Source organism: Chaetodon trifascialis, chromosome 3 (genome assembly GCF_039877785.1).
Source record: "Chaetodon trifascialis isolate fChaTrf1 chromosome 3, fChaTrf1.hap1, whole genome shotgun sequence".
Classification (NCBI taxonomy): domain Eukaryota; kingdom Metazoa; phylum Chordata; class Actinopteri; order Chaetodontiformes; family Chaetodontidae; genus Chaetodon; species Chaetodon trifascialis.
Window position 1 is genome coordinate 6,737,253 of NC_092058.1, and position 14,167 is coordinate 6,751,419.

Sequence of the window (14,167 nt, forward strand, 5' to 3'; positions counted from 1 at the left end):
CTGTTTCGCTTAGTTTTGTGTTTCAGGATAAAAACCCTCACGCGCACTTAACGATGTCAGTCAACCTCGGGTAAGAACCTCGGGTAAGAACCTCGGGTAAGAAGACAGAGAAGTAAACTAAAGTTGTGGTTGCCAGTGGTAATAACTACTGGCGGATCTCCATTCAGTAACGTTTAGTTGGGTCCAATCATGGAGAGTCGTGATTTAGCTTCAATATGGAGGCGGTAACTTGAAGTGAAATTGCTGGACACGCGTAGATAACAGCAGTGGAAATGTCGTCAGTGTATTTCCTCATACCTCCTTATGAATTGCAAGCGGTCTGACGAAATATCACGTGGCTCGTTGGTCTAGGGGTATGATTCTCGCTTAGGGTGCGAGAGGTCCCGGGTTCAAATCCCGGACGAGCCCTGAAAGGTTGCGCTTTTTCAAGTTTGCTTGTACATACAGGGTTTGGTAACGGATGGAAATAACTTTCAGTGTACTTACGTACAGCACTCAAACAAACGTATGGGAAGAACAAAGTAAAAACAAACAAAAAATACAAGAAAATAATAATTAACACCAAAACAGTCAGGTTTCCCCTCTGATTTCACAGATTTTTTTTCTGATTAAGTAGCTTTAAGTTTGCTAAAAATCATGCTGTATGACAGTATCGCATGTATATTCTGTATCAGCTTGTGGCAGCTCTTTATTGAAGCTATGCTGTTTACACAGTGAAATACTCAAATGTAAACATGCACTTTTTCATCAACTGAAAAATATATTTCACATCATTTTCCAGATTTGCTATCTTTTGAAATGTCCTCATCTCCACAAGAAAATAAACTTTGACAGGTTTTGCTCAATGATTGGCTGCACAGATGGGTTTGTGCTGAATGACCCTTGGCCGTTTTAAGATAGGATTGTGTTGACCAGCACTATATTAAGCTGTTTAAATAAGTCCCAGAGTTACTGCTAACAATGTTAAAATCTCCCTTAAACCCTCAACAATAACAATGCAATAATACTACATATATAATAATATAACACTGTGAGAGGGGTCATTCCTCGTTCTTTATTCTTCACTTTGGTGTCTTGAATAGCTTTGCCAGTACTTCTTACTGTATGTCATTGTGCTTAGTGATTCAGTCATTCCTCTAAATTTCCACTAGAGGGAACAATAAACCAAACTATTTTTACTACATGCTGCAGATTTCAGAGCAGGTTGGTAGCACATGAAAGTTGTTTTCATGCAATGCTGGTAAGAGTTCAGTTACGTTGCAACATATTTTCTTTGCATTTACATGTAATGCTTTTTGCATGGTGCCATGAGAAAAAATTTTGGTTTAGAAAGGCAAATTCATTGACAGTGGCACAGAGTAACCGCTTCAACACCACACTATATATGGCAGAATACTGTTCACCATATATAAAAAGAGTAAATAATAGTTCAGGTTACAATATCTATATCATTGTAATGTCCTGACCATGTCCTGCCTCCTGTTTATTGAAAAAAAAAAAAAAACATGCTCTGAAAACTTCAACACAACTTGAAAAGTACAAAATGTGCACAAGAGAAGAGCTTGAAACCACATCCTTGTAAAAGTCATGATGACCTCAGTTCCAAGAAAGCCATGAGAAAGAGATTCCCAGTAATTTTTTAAAGTTCCTTTGTCTCATCTTCTCTGAAAGAGGAGTGTTTTGCTTTTCACGGCTTGTTTTATAAGGATAAGGAAACCATCCCTGCATCCCTCATTTGGCTCTACTACTTATCCTGTTCAGGGTTGAGCTGCTGGAGCTCATATCAGCACACACTTAGAGAGAAGCTTGTTGACAGTCCACGTCAGGGCCAAGAAACATACATATTGGCAGATAAACACAATCACATTCACACTCAAGATTTAGAGTTTCCATCTCATCTAACGTTCACGCTTTGGATTGCAAGAGAACAAGCAAAGTCCACAAAGAAAGGCCCCAGCCCACAGACTTCGTGTTCACTGGCAATAAGGGGAATGAAGCAAAGAAACGTATGATTTGGCTTTGAAGAGTTTTGGATTTGCACAGCCCTGAACTCCTAAATCCCCACATCCATCAGCTGCCTTTGAAGGACTTATATCAATTGATAGTTATGAGATATGGTTTGTGTAATGCATGCCTTCCCAAGGCTTCGCTCATAAAATGATGTAACTCATTTGCGCAAAATCCAACATTGTTGATCTGAAACCTGAAACTTGATTTCAACACGTTGCTGTTCACATCAGATGAGTCAAACTTTTACACTTCCGCTCCTCTTTCCCCTGCAAGCAAATCTTCATAAATTTCATCAGGTAACAGGAAGTGCCAGTGATGTGTCCATTGGCTGTTTGCAAAACTCCACCCCTTTCAGTAACTGTTACTACACCTCTTGAGTAATCTTCCCAACAGGCACCTTTGAGAGTTTATGGTGATAATGGCGGCAGGTGTGTCAATCAAAATACTTTGCTTCACTTCAGACAGAAGGCTTCTCATTTCCATCCCGCAACTAGCCAGCAATCATTATTGATTAATCTGTTCTTTATCTTCTTAATTAATCAGTTGTTTGGTCTTTAAAATGTCAGCATTTCCCAAAGTCCGATGTGACACATTCAAATGGCCTTTTCTGTCGGACCAAAAACTCAGAGATACTCAGTTTTATGTAATGTAAGCCAACCCAAAAGCTGAATAAATGCAGTCAATGGAACCACCAAATGTTTGACATTTTTGCTTTGAAAATCACTTGAATGGTACATCATTTATGAAAATTACTGTCTGGTTTTCTGTCTATGGATTAATCAGTTTATTGTTTTATCTTCAGTGGCAACCATTGATTTTGCCACCTGAAACCAGAACTGTGGCTAGCGGATTTTATCAGCCTGCTAGCTAGTCTGTTAAGCTAGCTCCATGAGTTGGTGGAAGACACAGTCTGCAGCAGACATTTCAACTTATTTCAAAACAAAAATCCTGTAAAGACGCTCTTGAACATGCTCTTGATGGCTACATACATGATATTGTGCTAAAGGGCTAAGGCTGAGGCTAAAGCTGTATGTCCCAAGCCAATTGACTATGCATGTAATGGTAAAAACATGCTGTCTGGTGTCAATTATACGAGCCATGCAATCACTAAATCATCCTTTGCTGTATATCTTCAACACATAGTTGTAAAAGTTGTTGACAAGGTTTTGGGGTTTTGAGAGGCAGCAAGACACGTAATCATCTCACTGCTCAACACAAAGATGACTGATCAGTGATGCTGTAAAAACATGTATGATGCATGTGGCTAAATTTACTCTTCAGGGGATGTTTTTCACATTAAAATATTTGTTAGAGAAACTGAGCGCATCAGATACGTAGTTTCTGTGGCTGTGTGACTCTATAACTTCTGCTAGTCCTGACTTGAATGCAACCTGAAGCATCCATAATTGGACTGACTCAAGCTACAAACCTCCAAGTATGTCCTGTGCCTGTAAATGATGTCTGCAAATCAGTTTCTGGAATCAAAGTACTTCTTTGAACAGCCTGCGTTTGGTAATAGTGTGACATAAAGACAAACCATTTCAGTATACAGGAGTACTCTGCTCATAGGCCAGGGTGTACAAGCTTTTTGTTCAGCTAAAAAGCAAAAGATTTTTGTTTTTTACAGGTCAAATTACATTTATGCTGAACTGCCACATTTTGTTAGTTTTCAGACTACAATTGTTCATACCTTTCCTATCCAGTGAAAACTGCATATCTCCAGATTTAGTGATTTTTTTTATTTGAATGTTTCTGATAAACTGAAAGACTAAGTGTTCCTCTATGGGTGAGAAAATTTTCAAACCCTCTTGAATCAGCTGGAAAATGGATCAGCACAAAGCTGAAAGCAGGTCTGTTTTTCTGAGCTTACAAAAAGTTGACTGATAGGTGGTTCCCACAGGACAGCAATGCTGCAAACACATGATAATCTTATAGAATATGATGCATTGCTGTAGATTAAACAGTCAACAGTATATTAAGTAGTTAAACGTACTCAACCATAAACAGCTACAGCAGTAAATTGCAATATACACATTAATGCAGCAGTAATATAATCCACAAACATCAGATATGCTAGTAAAATAATTATTAGTAATTTCAAACTCCATTTCTTTCATCCAGTGAATGAATCACGAGACATTTCATTATTTTGTCACTTACCTTGCTGTTACACTCAACATGTTGTGAGACTGTGTGACGTCTGAATGGATGTGAAAATACTGCTTTAACCTTCAGTGTTTAACATTCAGCCTCCAGTCAAATGTTAATAGGTCTGCAGCTTGTCATTATTTTCGTTATCGATTAATCTGCTGATTATTTTGTGCACAAATTGATGAAATGTGTGGTCCATAAAACATCAGAAGAGTTTTCAAATAGTGAAAAATGTATGTCTGTGCTGGTCCAGAACCCAAAGATATTCAATGTACTGTGATGTAAGGGCAAGAAAAGTAGCCAGTGCTCCCATTTGAGCAACTGAACAGTCAGATTTTTGGCGTAGGCCTTGAAAAATGACACAATTAATCAAAATAACTAATCAATTAATGAACTAATTGCTGCAGCTCTATATGTTGATTCACCACCAGCAAAAAATCAATACCAGATCAACAGTATGAATAGTTTTGAGGCAGTTCTTGTCAGTACAGTGAACTTCCAAAATTTTCCTTCATTTATTAGTACTTAAACAAATGCATCATTTCATTTCACTGTAAGTTTATTTTTAGTTTCAATAATACAAGGAAGTGACAAGTTTGGCAAAAGCATCTACCTCCAGTCCTGAAAAGTGAAGCCAACACCAAACTTCCAAAACCTGCAGTTCCTCGACTGGCCACCTGAGGTGGCCACCAAAAGCAAGTCAATCCCCATAGACCCCCATATTAAGATGCACAACTTTACAGTACTATTGCTACTGTAGCAATACTGTGTGTGGGGGTGAATTTTTAGATAATTCACTTGTTAAAATTACATTAAGGCTTAAAGTTATGCATAACTATAGGTATGGCCTCTTTGAGTGACAGCTAGCTCTGCCCATTTTTGGGTTAGTTTGGCGGAGTCAGGCAAAGTCCTCACCGTGGCTCTTCAGAAACCTATGGGTGACATCATGGAGATGACATCCATGATTTACACAGTGTACGGTTAGACACTGATCAAATCTAACACTGTAAATCACTGTCGAGTTGCTCTCTAGGAGCGTACCTTCATCCTACAAGATTTATCCAAAGGAAGATTTTGCAACACAACCACATCCCAGTCTGACAGAGGATTTGTGTCTCCTAAGTAATAATCGAAGCTACTGAATCAGATCCATCTTTGTTTAGCTGTGGAAATGTCAACTGACATAAAAATTGTTTATTGCTAGAGCAACAGCAAATCCTCAAAAAAGATATTTGCTGTGAAGAGAGGCCCACCAGTACCCAGTTATAACAAAGATCAATGCAGAGATCTGTACTATCTGTCCTTGAGGGAATGTAATGCTTAGAAGAGTGTATCTTAACCAGCATAAATTCAAATAATTCAACTTTCATACCAATCTACATGTTCACATTTAATATGCATGATGGTGGAAGAAGACTTGTTTTTGTCATTTTGTGTTTTGGGATGTCTTTCATCTGCCTATTTTGGTGCCATAGCAATGCATGTTAAAAATTGACTCCTCAAGTGAATAACATAATAATGTGACATGACTGATAAGCAAACTTCACCCTGTAAATGATTGGCATGAGCATGACCTTTCAACCTTAGTTTTGTTTGGCAAGCGGAGATGTTCTGCCAAAGGGGCTTCGCAGCCATAACACAAGAAAAGGAAACATAAGCATTTGCGTTCACTGGAAGCCGTACCACCCAAATTCTCCCCGTGCAAACAGCTGTTCTCCTTTCCTGCAGAGTTCTCAGAAAGAGATTTTTTTTTCCCAGAACACAATGTGGCTGGGAAGTGATCTGCGATGATATAAGAACACACACACACACACACACACACACACACACACACACACACACACACACACACACACACACACACACACACACACACACACATCCAGACAGTGAAACAGGGCTCTTTTGTGTTAAACCTGAGGTGAATCAGTTTTGAGGGCGAAACTGAGGCACGAGGTCGAATCTCTGACTGTCTTTCCGTCTTTTCCTTTCTATGTTTTATTTCTTTCTCTCTGTGTTTCTTTTTTCACTACATTAGTGGTGATTGGTCTGTCATTCCACCACGTTGGTCCAGACTGAAATATCTCACCAACTTTGATGTATTGCCAAGTAATTTTATATAAACATTCATGGTCCCAAGAGGATGAAACCTGAGGACATTAGTGATCCTCTGACCGTAGTGCCACAGTGAGGTTGTTTTATAATAAAGTGTCTCAATAACAGCTGGATAAATTGTGATGGAATCTGCTTCAGATAATCATGGTGGACTTTTCATCCCACACAATAGTCAGGTCAGCATACACTTTGGTTTATAAGCAAATATCTGCAAAGCTAATGATGTTCCCATCAGCCTGTACTTTGTATTGTACCATGGTACTGTCAAAAAATACCATTTTATGTCAAATATTCCATGGTGTATCACAAAATACAATTGTGCATGTACACATACACTAAAAGACAGTATAACCCTATTTGGTGAACAGTGTGATAGCAGAAAAATGAAAACCATCATACAAGGAGTTACTGGTTTTCTCTTTTGAGTCCTGTCTTTGTTCCCATTAAAAATATGCCGAATTAGCTATTTGCATTTCCTGTTTGCGGTGTGCCCATGTATGTACTGACAGCTATCACTGGATTACTTTCATACTGAAAAAAACTTTAAAATGTGATTACTCTCAATTTCTAACGCTGAGGTGATGATATCATTGGGAAATCTAAGTCACACTAAATTATTATCAATGTGTGTTTCATGTCTTCGTGTTAAGATTTGACTGCAATGACTCTGAGCATGGCTATGGTTTTTGACTGATTAATCTCAGTATCTTTGCCTCACATCTCTCCTCCCCGGGGATGCTTTTGTCTTGAATGTCCACGTCTCTTACAGACTGTAATTTTTTTATGTAAATACTGCCTGGAACAACAGTTAAATAACAGAAAAGCACAGTGACTATTTAATTCCTCACCTTTCCCAGTATTGGTAATCCCATCCAAATAGAGCTTTAGCCTTGCAAAATAATTTTTCATTACAGACAGTCAGTATAAATGAATTTGAAAAGGTACAACTTTGGTGCTAGAGTCCAACCATGGCTTTTGTTTTTCAAAAAAAAAAAAAAAATTAAAACAAGTATTTTTAAGCTTTCTCTCTTCTTTCTGCCTATTTACTATCCATTCTCATTCCATTCCCCCCCCATTTTTCCATGTAATCAATGCTTAATCCCATTTCAGAGCCAGATGGACAGATAGGAGGTCTTCAGGGTTCAGCAGCATGGGATTTAAACCTCTGATTACCTTCTGATTATAAACATGTTTGTAATGGCCTTTTACTTTCCAATGCACTCTCTTGCATAGATGAGTTGGATGACATAAAAACCAAGAAACTCTGAAAAACCACAATCCTGCAGTCTCAACAAAAATGAATTTTTCATGGGCCAAATGGTTGAATACAAGCTTGTGGAGTTTATAGAAAATGATATGTTTGCTCATGTATTCATTGATGGATCCAGTCAGTTGTTGGGAAGAATGTATATATAATGATTAACCCTCGAGGTTTGTTTTGGAATAACTGAATCCCAACAGTCACTCATTAACACACATCAAAGAATCCTCTGTTTCAGCAGAATTTCAAGCAGCCATTCATATGCTGCAATCTTGAACGAGCGAATGGAGCTATGTGCTCTAATGAAGTGTAACTGGACCCTCTGTTAATTGCCATGTAACGAGGCAAAGGCCCCGAATATTGTATGGTAATTGGGGGCATTATCAACAGTAACAGCCTGTGGGAGAAGGGATTTGGGTTCAGCAATCAGGTTAATTGGATATTAACTGTAATTCTCTTCTACATTCGCCAGATGAACACTGTAGTTTCGGGACATGAGCCAAAGTACGATGCGCAGCTGAAGCCGGCTCTACTGCAACAAATCTAAAAGCTAGCAGTCCGGATTGTGACGTGTGATTACTCAAGAGGAAAACAGAGGTGTTGAGGGAGAACTGGATGATTGGTTTTCCAGGATAGCCAGTTTCTTGGGAATTGCTGCATTTTATCAGTTCAAGGAACAGATCGATGTTGAGTCATGATGAAAGTCATTCTGTGACTTCATCACATGTGACACCACCTTGCTGCTTTGGCCCTCTGCTTAAAGCCAGATCCAGTGGTCCCATCTGACAAAGGCCCAGAAAATGTCATGTGCCAGATTAGAAAGATGTTGCCCTGTTTTAGTTTATCCTTTCCAGAAACCTCCAAAGGATTTTTATGGTAAAGCTGGATGAGACCAAAAGGTCACTTCATCTACACTGGATAAAACCACTAATCCAAAACCTACTGTATGTTCACTCGATTGTTTTTAAGTCATACAAGAGCTGAAGAAGAAACAGTGCTGTTTAGCCAGCAGACATTGACTTAACTGTCGCCTGTCCTATCATGTAGGATAGATGTAGTAGGAAAACATGTCAGTCCATCTTTACAATAGATTAGTGGGTTACATTTTCAGTTTTGAATTTATGTTTAATGGTTTATCCGGGAAAGATTACAAACATGATGAAGCAAACTTTGGTTTTATTTTACTGTACAGATGCTGTATGAACAGAATGGTAGTAACCTTTGTGAATTCAGCGGAAGTCTCCAGTCTTGATGAAAACTTTTGTCTTGATGAGAACTTCTTCCTACAGGAAATCCTTCTTCCTGCATCTATGATAGTAGTTCCCTGAGCTCAGATACGGGACTTCATGTCAGCTCTAACAAGTGTCACTAGGTTTCTGTCTGTCCTGGTAAATCTTTTGCAGTGACTGCTTTCTGGCTTAAAAAGCTCATTAAAGAACAAGTTAGTGCCCCCTCGCCCACTTGGTTTTTAGAGATTGGGAGGGGAGTAGCGCTACACTCACTGTGTGGATCAACTTATGCATGCAGCTGTGGACAGAGAGTGAAGACACTGGGTGGGGGAGGTTAGGGAGGGCCAAAAGGAGAGGGCAGAGGGAATGTGTGGGAGCCAGGAGACTACAAAAGAGATCAGTTCGACTTTGTTTCAAAGCTCTGCTTGCAGGAAACGGGGAGAGAAAGCTGATGCAGAGATGAAGCAAACCAAACAACTCAATTTGAAAAAAATGTAGGAGTTGCTGGTGAGTGTTTGAGGCGGAGGATGTTCTCTGTTTGACCCTTGTTGTCATCTCATTTTGGATTGCACTCTGAATTTTCATGCTTCCAGACGTGGCAACCTTTCCCAACAACACTTTTTCATAAATTGCAGTTCTGAAGAAATTGTAAATTTACTGAACTGCAACAACAAGTTGAGCCCAAGCCTGTTGAGAGCATATTTAAGATGACACACAGCAGAAAGTTATATTTGAAAAAGTCATAATTGCACAAAAACTTGTGGCATCAGTGGAGACTTTAATCAAAACTTTTCTGGAATCTTTATGAAATTCAGTTCAATATGTCAGAAGTGGAAGAGAGGCTGGAAAGAATGACTGTCCACTCCTCCCAGACTTCTTTCCAACATTTGTTTTTCAATTGGACACACTCTTTGTGGTCTTGTTGCACAACAAATTGTTCTTCGGGAATAGTGAGGGTTTACTGTAGTCTGTCAGCATCTCTCTGACTCTCCTTCAGCGTCACGCTTGCTGTGGAGCCTCATCTGTGTGTCTTGTTTGTGGCTGTGGCTGCTTAACCAATAGGGCTGAAACAGAAGTGACCTGTATACTGCCTGCCTGAGCTCTAAATCTGGTTTAAAATAAGTATATTACTATTCCGACTTATGCTGGTGTTGCATCAGATTGGCAGAGTGTGCCATCAGATCAATGTAAAATAAGCACATTGGTACGTCAGGGGTGACAGCATCGTGGTAGCGAGTTACCATGATATGGGAGACAAACACAGGATTTTGAAAAGTGTGTGTGTGTGTGTGTGTGTGGGTTGGGGGGGAGGACATTTGATGGAGGTATTAATTCCTTTTCTGACACAGACACTTGAAGAAACACGAAGCACTGCCAAGCTCTGTTTTCTTCTCATTGCTGCACTTCAATCCATTTTGACTTGTGAAGCCCATCAGAATAACAACTTGACATGTTTGGCCCAACAGGAGTTTCTCTTCAATCTTTGCATTTCCTGTTGGTCTGAATCTTCACTGGGTTGCATGAGATTGGAGAAATTTCAACAACCCACCGTGGCCAGATTATTGTATAACACGCTCATTGATATTCACCCAATACCAGTCATTGTGAGCTTATGGCTCAGCTTCAGGTTCTATTTATAAGGCTGCCACTGCACTCTGACCAGCTGGTGCGTTAACCTAAATATCTATGTCCATGTATAAAGAAGAGAGGGTTTCACTCAGCTATGCGTTGTATAATTACTTCATTCATGTGCTTGTCAATACACAAAATTTTGGCCATACAAATGCAGGGATATAATGTCTACTTAAGGGTGGCAGATAAGTAAATGGGTGAATGGAATCACTGTGATTTCACCTAGAATGGACCCACAGCTTTCTCAGCCTGAATGAGAATCCTTAGGTCCACAATGATTCCGTTCAGCTGTTTACTTACCTGGCACCCTGAAAATAGACATGGTATCCCTGCATTTGTAAACACATAATGAAGGCTGAAAATATTTTGTGTATTGCCAGACAGATGGTATAACTAAACAATGCATTGCTGAATGACACCCTCTCTTCTTTATACATGGATAGCTTCAGATTTTACCATCAAAAACAGCCACCTACAATTTTACTTCAATGTCTTTAAAAAGTGGGTTGGCATCAGGGATACTGCGGAAGACTTGTTAAGGTTGTATGAATTGCTTTTTTTTCGTCATGATGCTTCCTCTTGGGTTAATCTGATTTGTGGTGTTCCCCCAGATGCCATCCTTGAACCACAAGGAAATATCTGCAAACACATTCACTATCATTCTTAAGCTGTTGACGCAGATTTCTGTATCATCTGCTTACTTCACTTACTACTTTGTCGCTCAGAAATCAAGTGTTGGATGTCTTAAAACTTTATTTTCTTAATTTTCTCAAAATGTACACAACGGTTTTGACAAAAGCTGCAATCATATTTCCTCCAACTGAGACAAATCAGACATGCTTTCATATGTTCAGATTATTGCAATTTGTAGTATTCAAGGTACAGCTGAAAAAAAAATCTCGCACCTGCACTGGTGCTCTATTGGTTGGAGAGCAGTGACCACACCTCTCGATCTGCTGCTGCTCCTATTGCTGTTGTTAACTGCTGTTTGCTATCCTTTGGCAACTACTGTAATTTCTCATATCTAAATGACAAAATAAGTTGTCATTGCCATATGGGTCCAAAATGACCCAAAATGCCTCATAAGAGCATTTTCTAAAGTGCTGATTCTATCATAGGTCATGTTTAAAGTGAGGCAACTAACACAAAAGTTATGACAAAATAACATTACCTGTTAGTAGGAAACAGGATGCAGACCTTAATCCCCAACAAAATCACACATTTCGTACAGCCAACCATCCACCCAACCTTTATTTTGCAGTCATGTAACAATGCTGTGTTGCTTTCATGTTTACTACTGTAAGAACTGCTTGCTGTTGAGTGACATTTTAAGCACAGCAGCCAAGACTATTATTTTTCTGTTGATGACAGCACCACCCACTAGCCCAACCTTCACCCCTATGCTATCCATTTTATGCTTGGAAAAACTTGTTTTGGCCAACAAATACATTCCCTGAGAGATGTTAAGGGCTATAGTTCAGGTTGTAGGCTCAAAAGGCATTCTGTTATCTTGAAATAAAAAATCCTGTCATATATTTTATTGGATTTTCTCTCTGTTTTTAAAGTTTTAATGGGAATTCTCAGAGTTCTCCCTAGGACAATAACCCCATTGTCGAATTGTTTTTCAGTTTTGCTGTAGTATTGTATTTGCCATAGAAAACAGTCAGTCTTGATGGGAACTGAGGAAATCAACATCTCATTCATTGTTTATGGCCTAATCAACATGTAACAGTGATATTTCTACACTCACCATATTTCATCAAAATTGGAAAAATGGGGGGAAATCCATTGCTGAAGGCAGAGATATCTGTTTCTGTACCAGCAGCAGCAGCAGCAGCAGCAGCAGCAGCAGCAGCAGCAGCAGCAGCAGCAGCAGCCTCAGTACACCAGAATGCAATCCCAAAGTTTGTCATTCAGAGTAATTAAACCCATACATAAACTGCCCTATCATCAGTGCGCTGTTTAACAATCAGCCAACAAACTTTTCAATCATGATACCATCAGCTGTCCAATTACGTTAATAGTCATGACACGTAAACATGCAAATCCTTCCAATTTCTACTATTTTTTTTTCTATCCTGGATCTTTTTCCCATAATTGTGTCCATTCTGACTATGGGTCATGATGACTTTCCACTTCCCCCTCCATTGTAGAGATTGGGACAATATGGTAAAACAACATGTGTGGGGGAAGCAGTGCAAGCCTCCCAAAGCTCTCCAAATAAACTTCAGTTTTACATAAATCATTTCAAACACCAAAAGTAAACACAGAACAGAACAACCAAAAGTAACCACAGAAATTACCAACCTGGATTAATTATTTTGGGTAGGAATCTTCATTCCGGACAATTTTTTGGTTATCAAGCAAGCATCTTAAGGCCACATTCAGACCAAAACCTGTGTGAAAAACGCAGATTTCTTTCAGGGTCTTTGCTGGCTAAGCAGTCACATTCCTGGTAGACTGCTTTGTAACGTGAATGGCGTAATTCTACTGTTTACCCCACAATCAACACAGTGATAAAATAGTGATAACTTTCTGCTTCTGTAAAATCCTGTGTTTGAGTATTACAAAGAGCTATGCAGTGTTTTGGCGTGTGATACGTATGCCTTTAGACACATGAATCCATCAAACTGTCAAAGTGGACGTCCTGGATCGTATTTCATTGTCTCACAGGTGCTTTTAACAACATGCCCCCACCAACACAGCCCCTTCTGCTGTTTTAACACAGGGCTGGTTTCAGTCTGAATCCATTCTAATTTGAGAGGCAATAAGCCTGCAAGTTTCTAAACTGTGAGAATAAAATGACAAGATGCACACCATGCACTTTTCATTGACTGCTACTACATAATAGAGCAAATTGTGGCTAATTGTTCTACAAATTAACCCAACGTTCATGTCAAGGAACTCTGGTAGAATAATGTGCATGCAGTGAATATTTGAAAGATATGAATACGCACACACCCAGTCAGATCAAAAACCCACACATGTCTACCTGAAATCTGCAGCTGTTCTTGTCAAACAAGGAAAATGTAAAAGCAGGGGACATTCCTGGTGTTTATGGACATGCAGAGGCCGATCACAGAGCTGAAAGCTGTCCACAGGCAGTAATCTGTGATGCCGTCGATCAGCTCTCTCTGAAGCTTCTCCATTGATGGTGAATGGGAGACTGACTTTGCGCAACCTGTGACAGCATGATAAGAGACAGCAGAGCAGAGAAGTAAGTGTTACCTTATCAATGGCGAACAGTTTGTGACCCCTGGAGGTGAAATGAGTTTGGCTGACAGTCACGAAGGGGGAATCTCATAAAGCCACTTTTTGTTTCACTAAATGTCACAAGAACAGAGTGACTGGCCTCCAACCTAAAGCACTCACAAACTGTATGTCTCTAATTTTTGATGATTAGCTTCATTACTTTGAAAGGATTCAAACAGTGTTTTGTTTAGTGACGAGGTATAGATAATTAGGGGCCCTGGAATTAAGTTAAAAGCTTGGTTTCATGTGCTTCTAATTTGTATGTAAATTTGGTGGGCACATTGCTTCCGGACTTTATTGCAGATTCTTCCCTCCATAAAAATGACCACTATGGCTGCTCTCACTCTCAGCTTCAGTCTTCAGTCCCTGTACATTTTGAGGGCATTTTATTGCATTTTATTTTATGATGGTGAGGCTGTGCAAAGAATTGAAGAAAGCAAATGGAAATATGTGCAAAAGTCAGGGCCCAGGCCTGATTCTTTCTGCCCTCATTAGCTGCAGAGGGATTAGACCTCAT

General features: G+C 39.5%; 1 non-coding gene across 1 annotated transcript; it reads left to right on the forward strand.

Moving 5' to 3' along the window:
• The first annotated feature begins 336 nt into the window (after positions 1-336).
• Positions 337-408, forward strand: trnap-agg (transfer RNA proline (anticodon AGG)). The gene has a single exon. It is a non-coding gene; the product is annotated as a tRNA-Pro (tRNA).
• Positions 409-14,167: the final 13,759 nt, after the last annotated feature.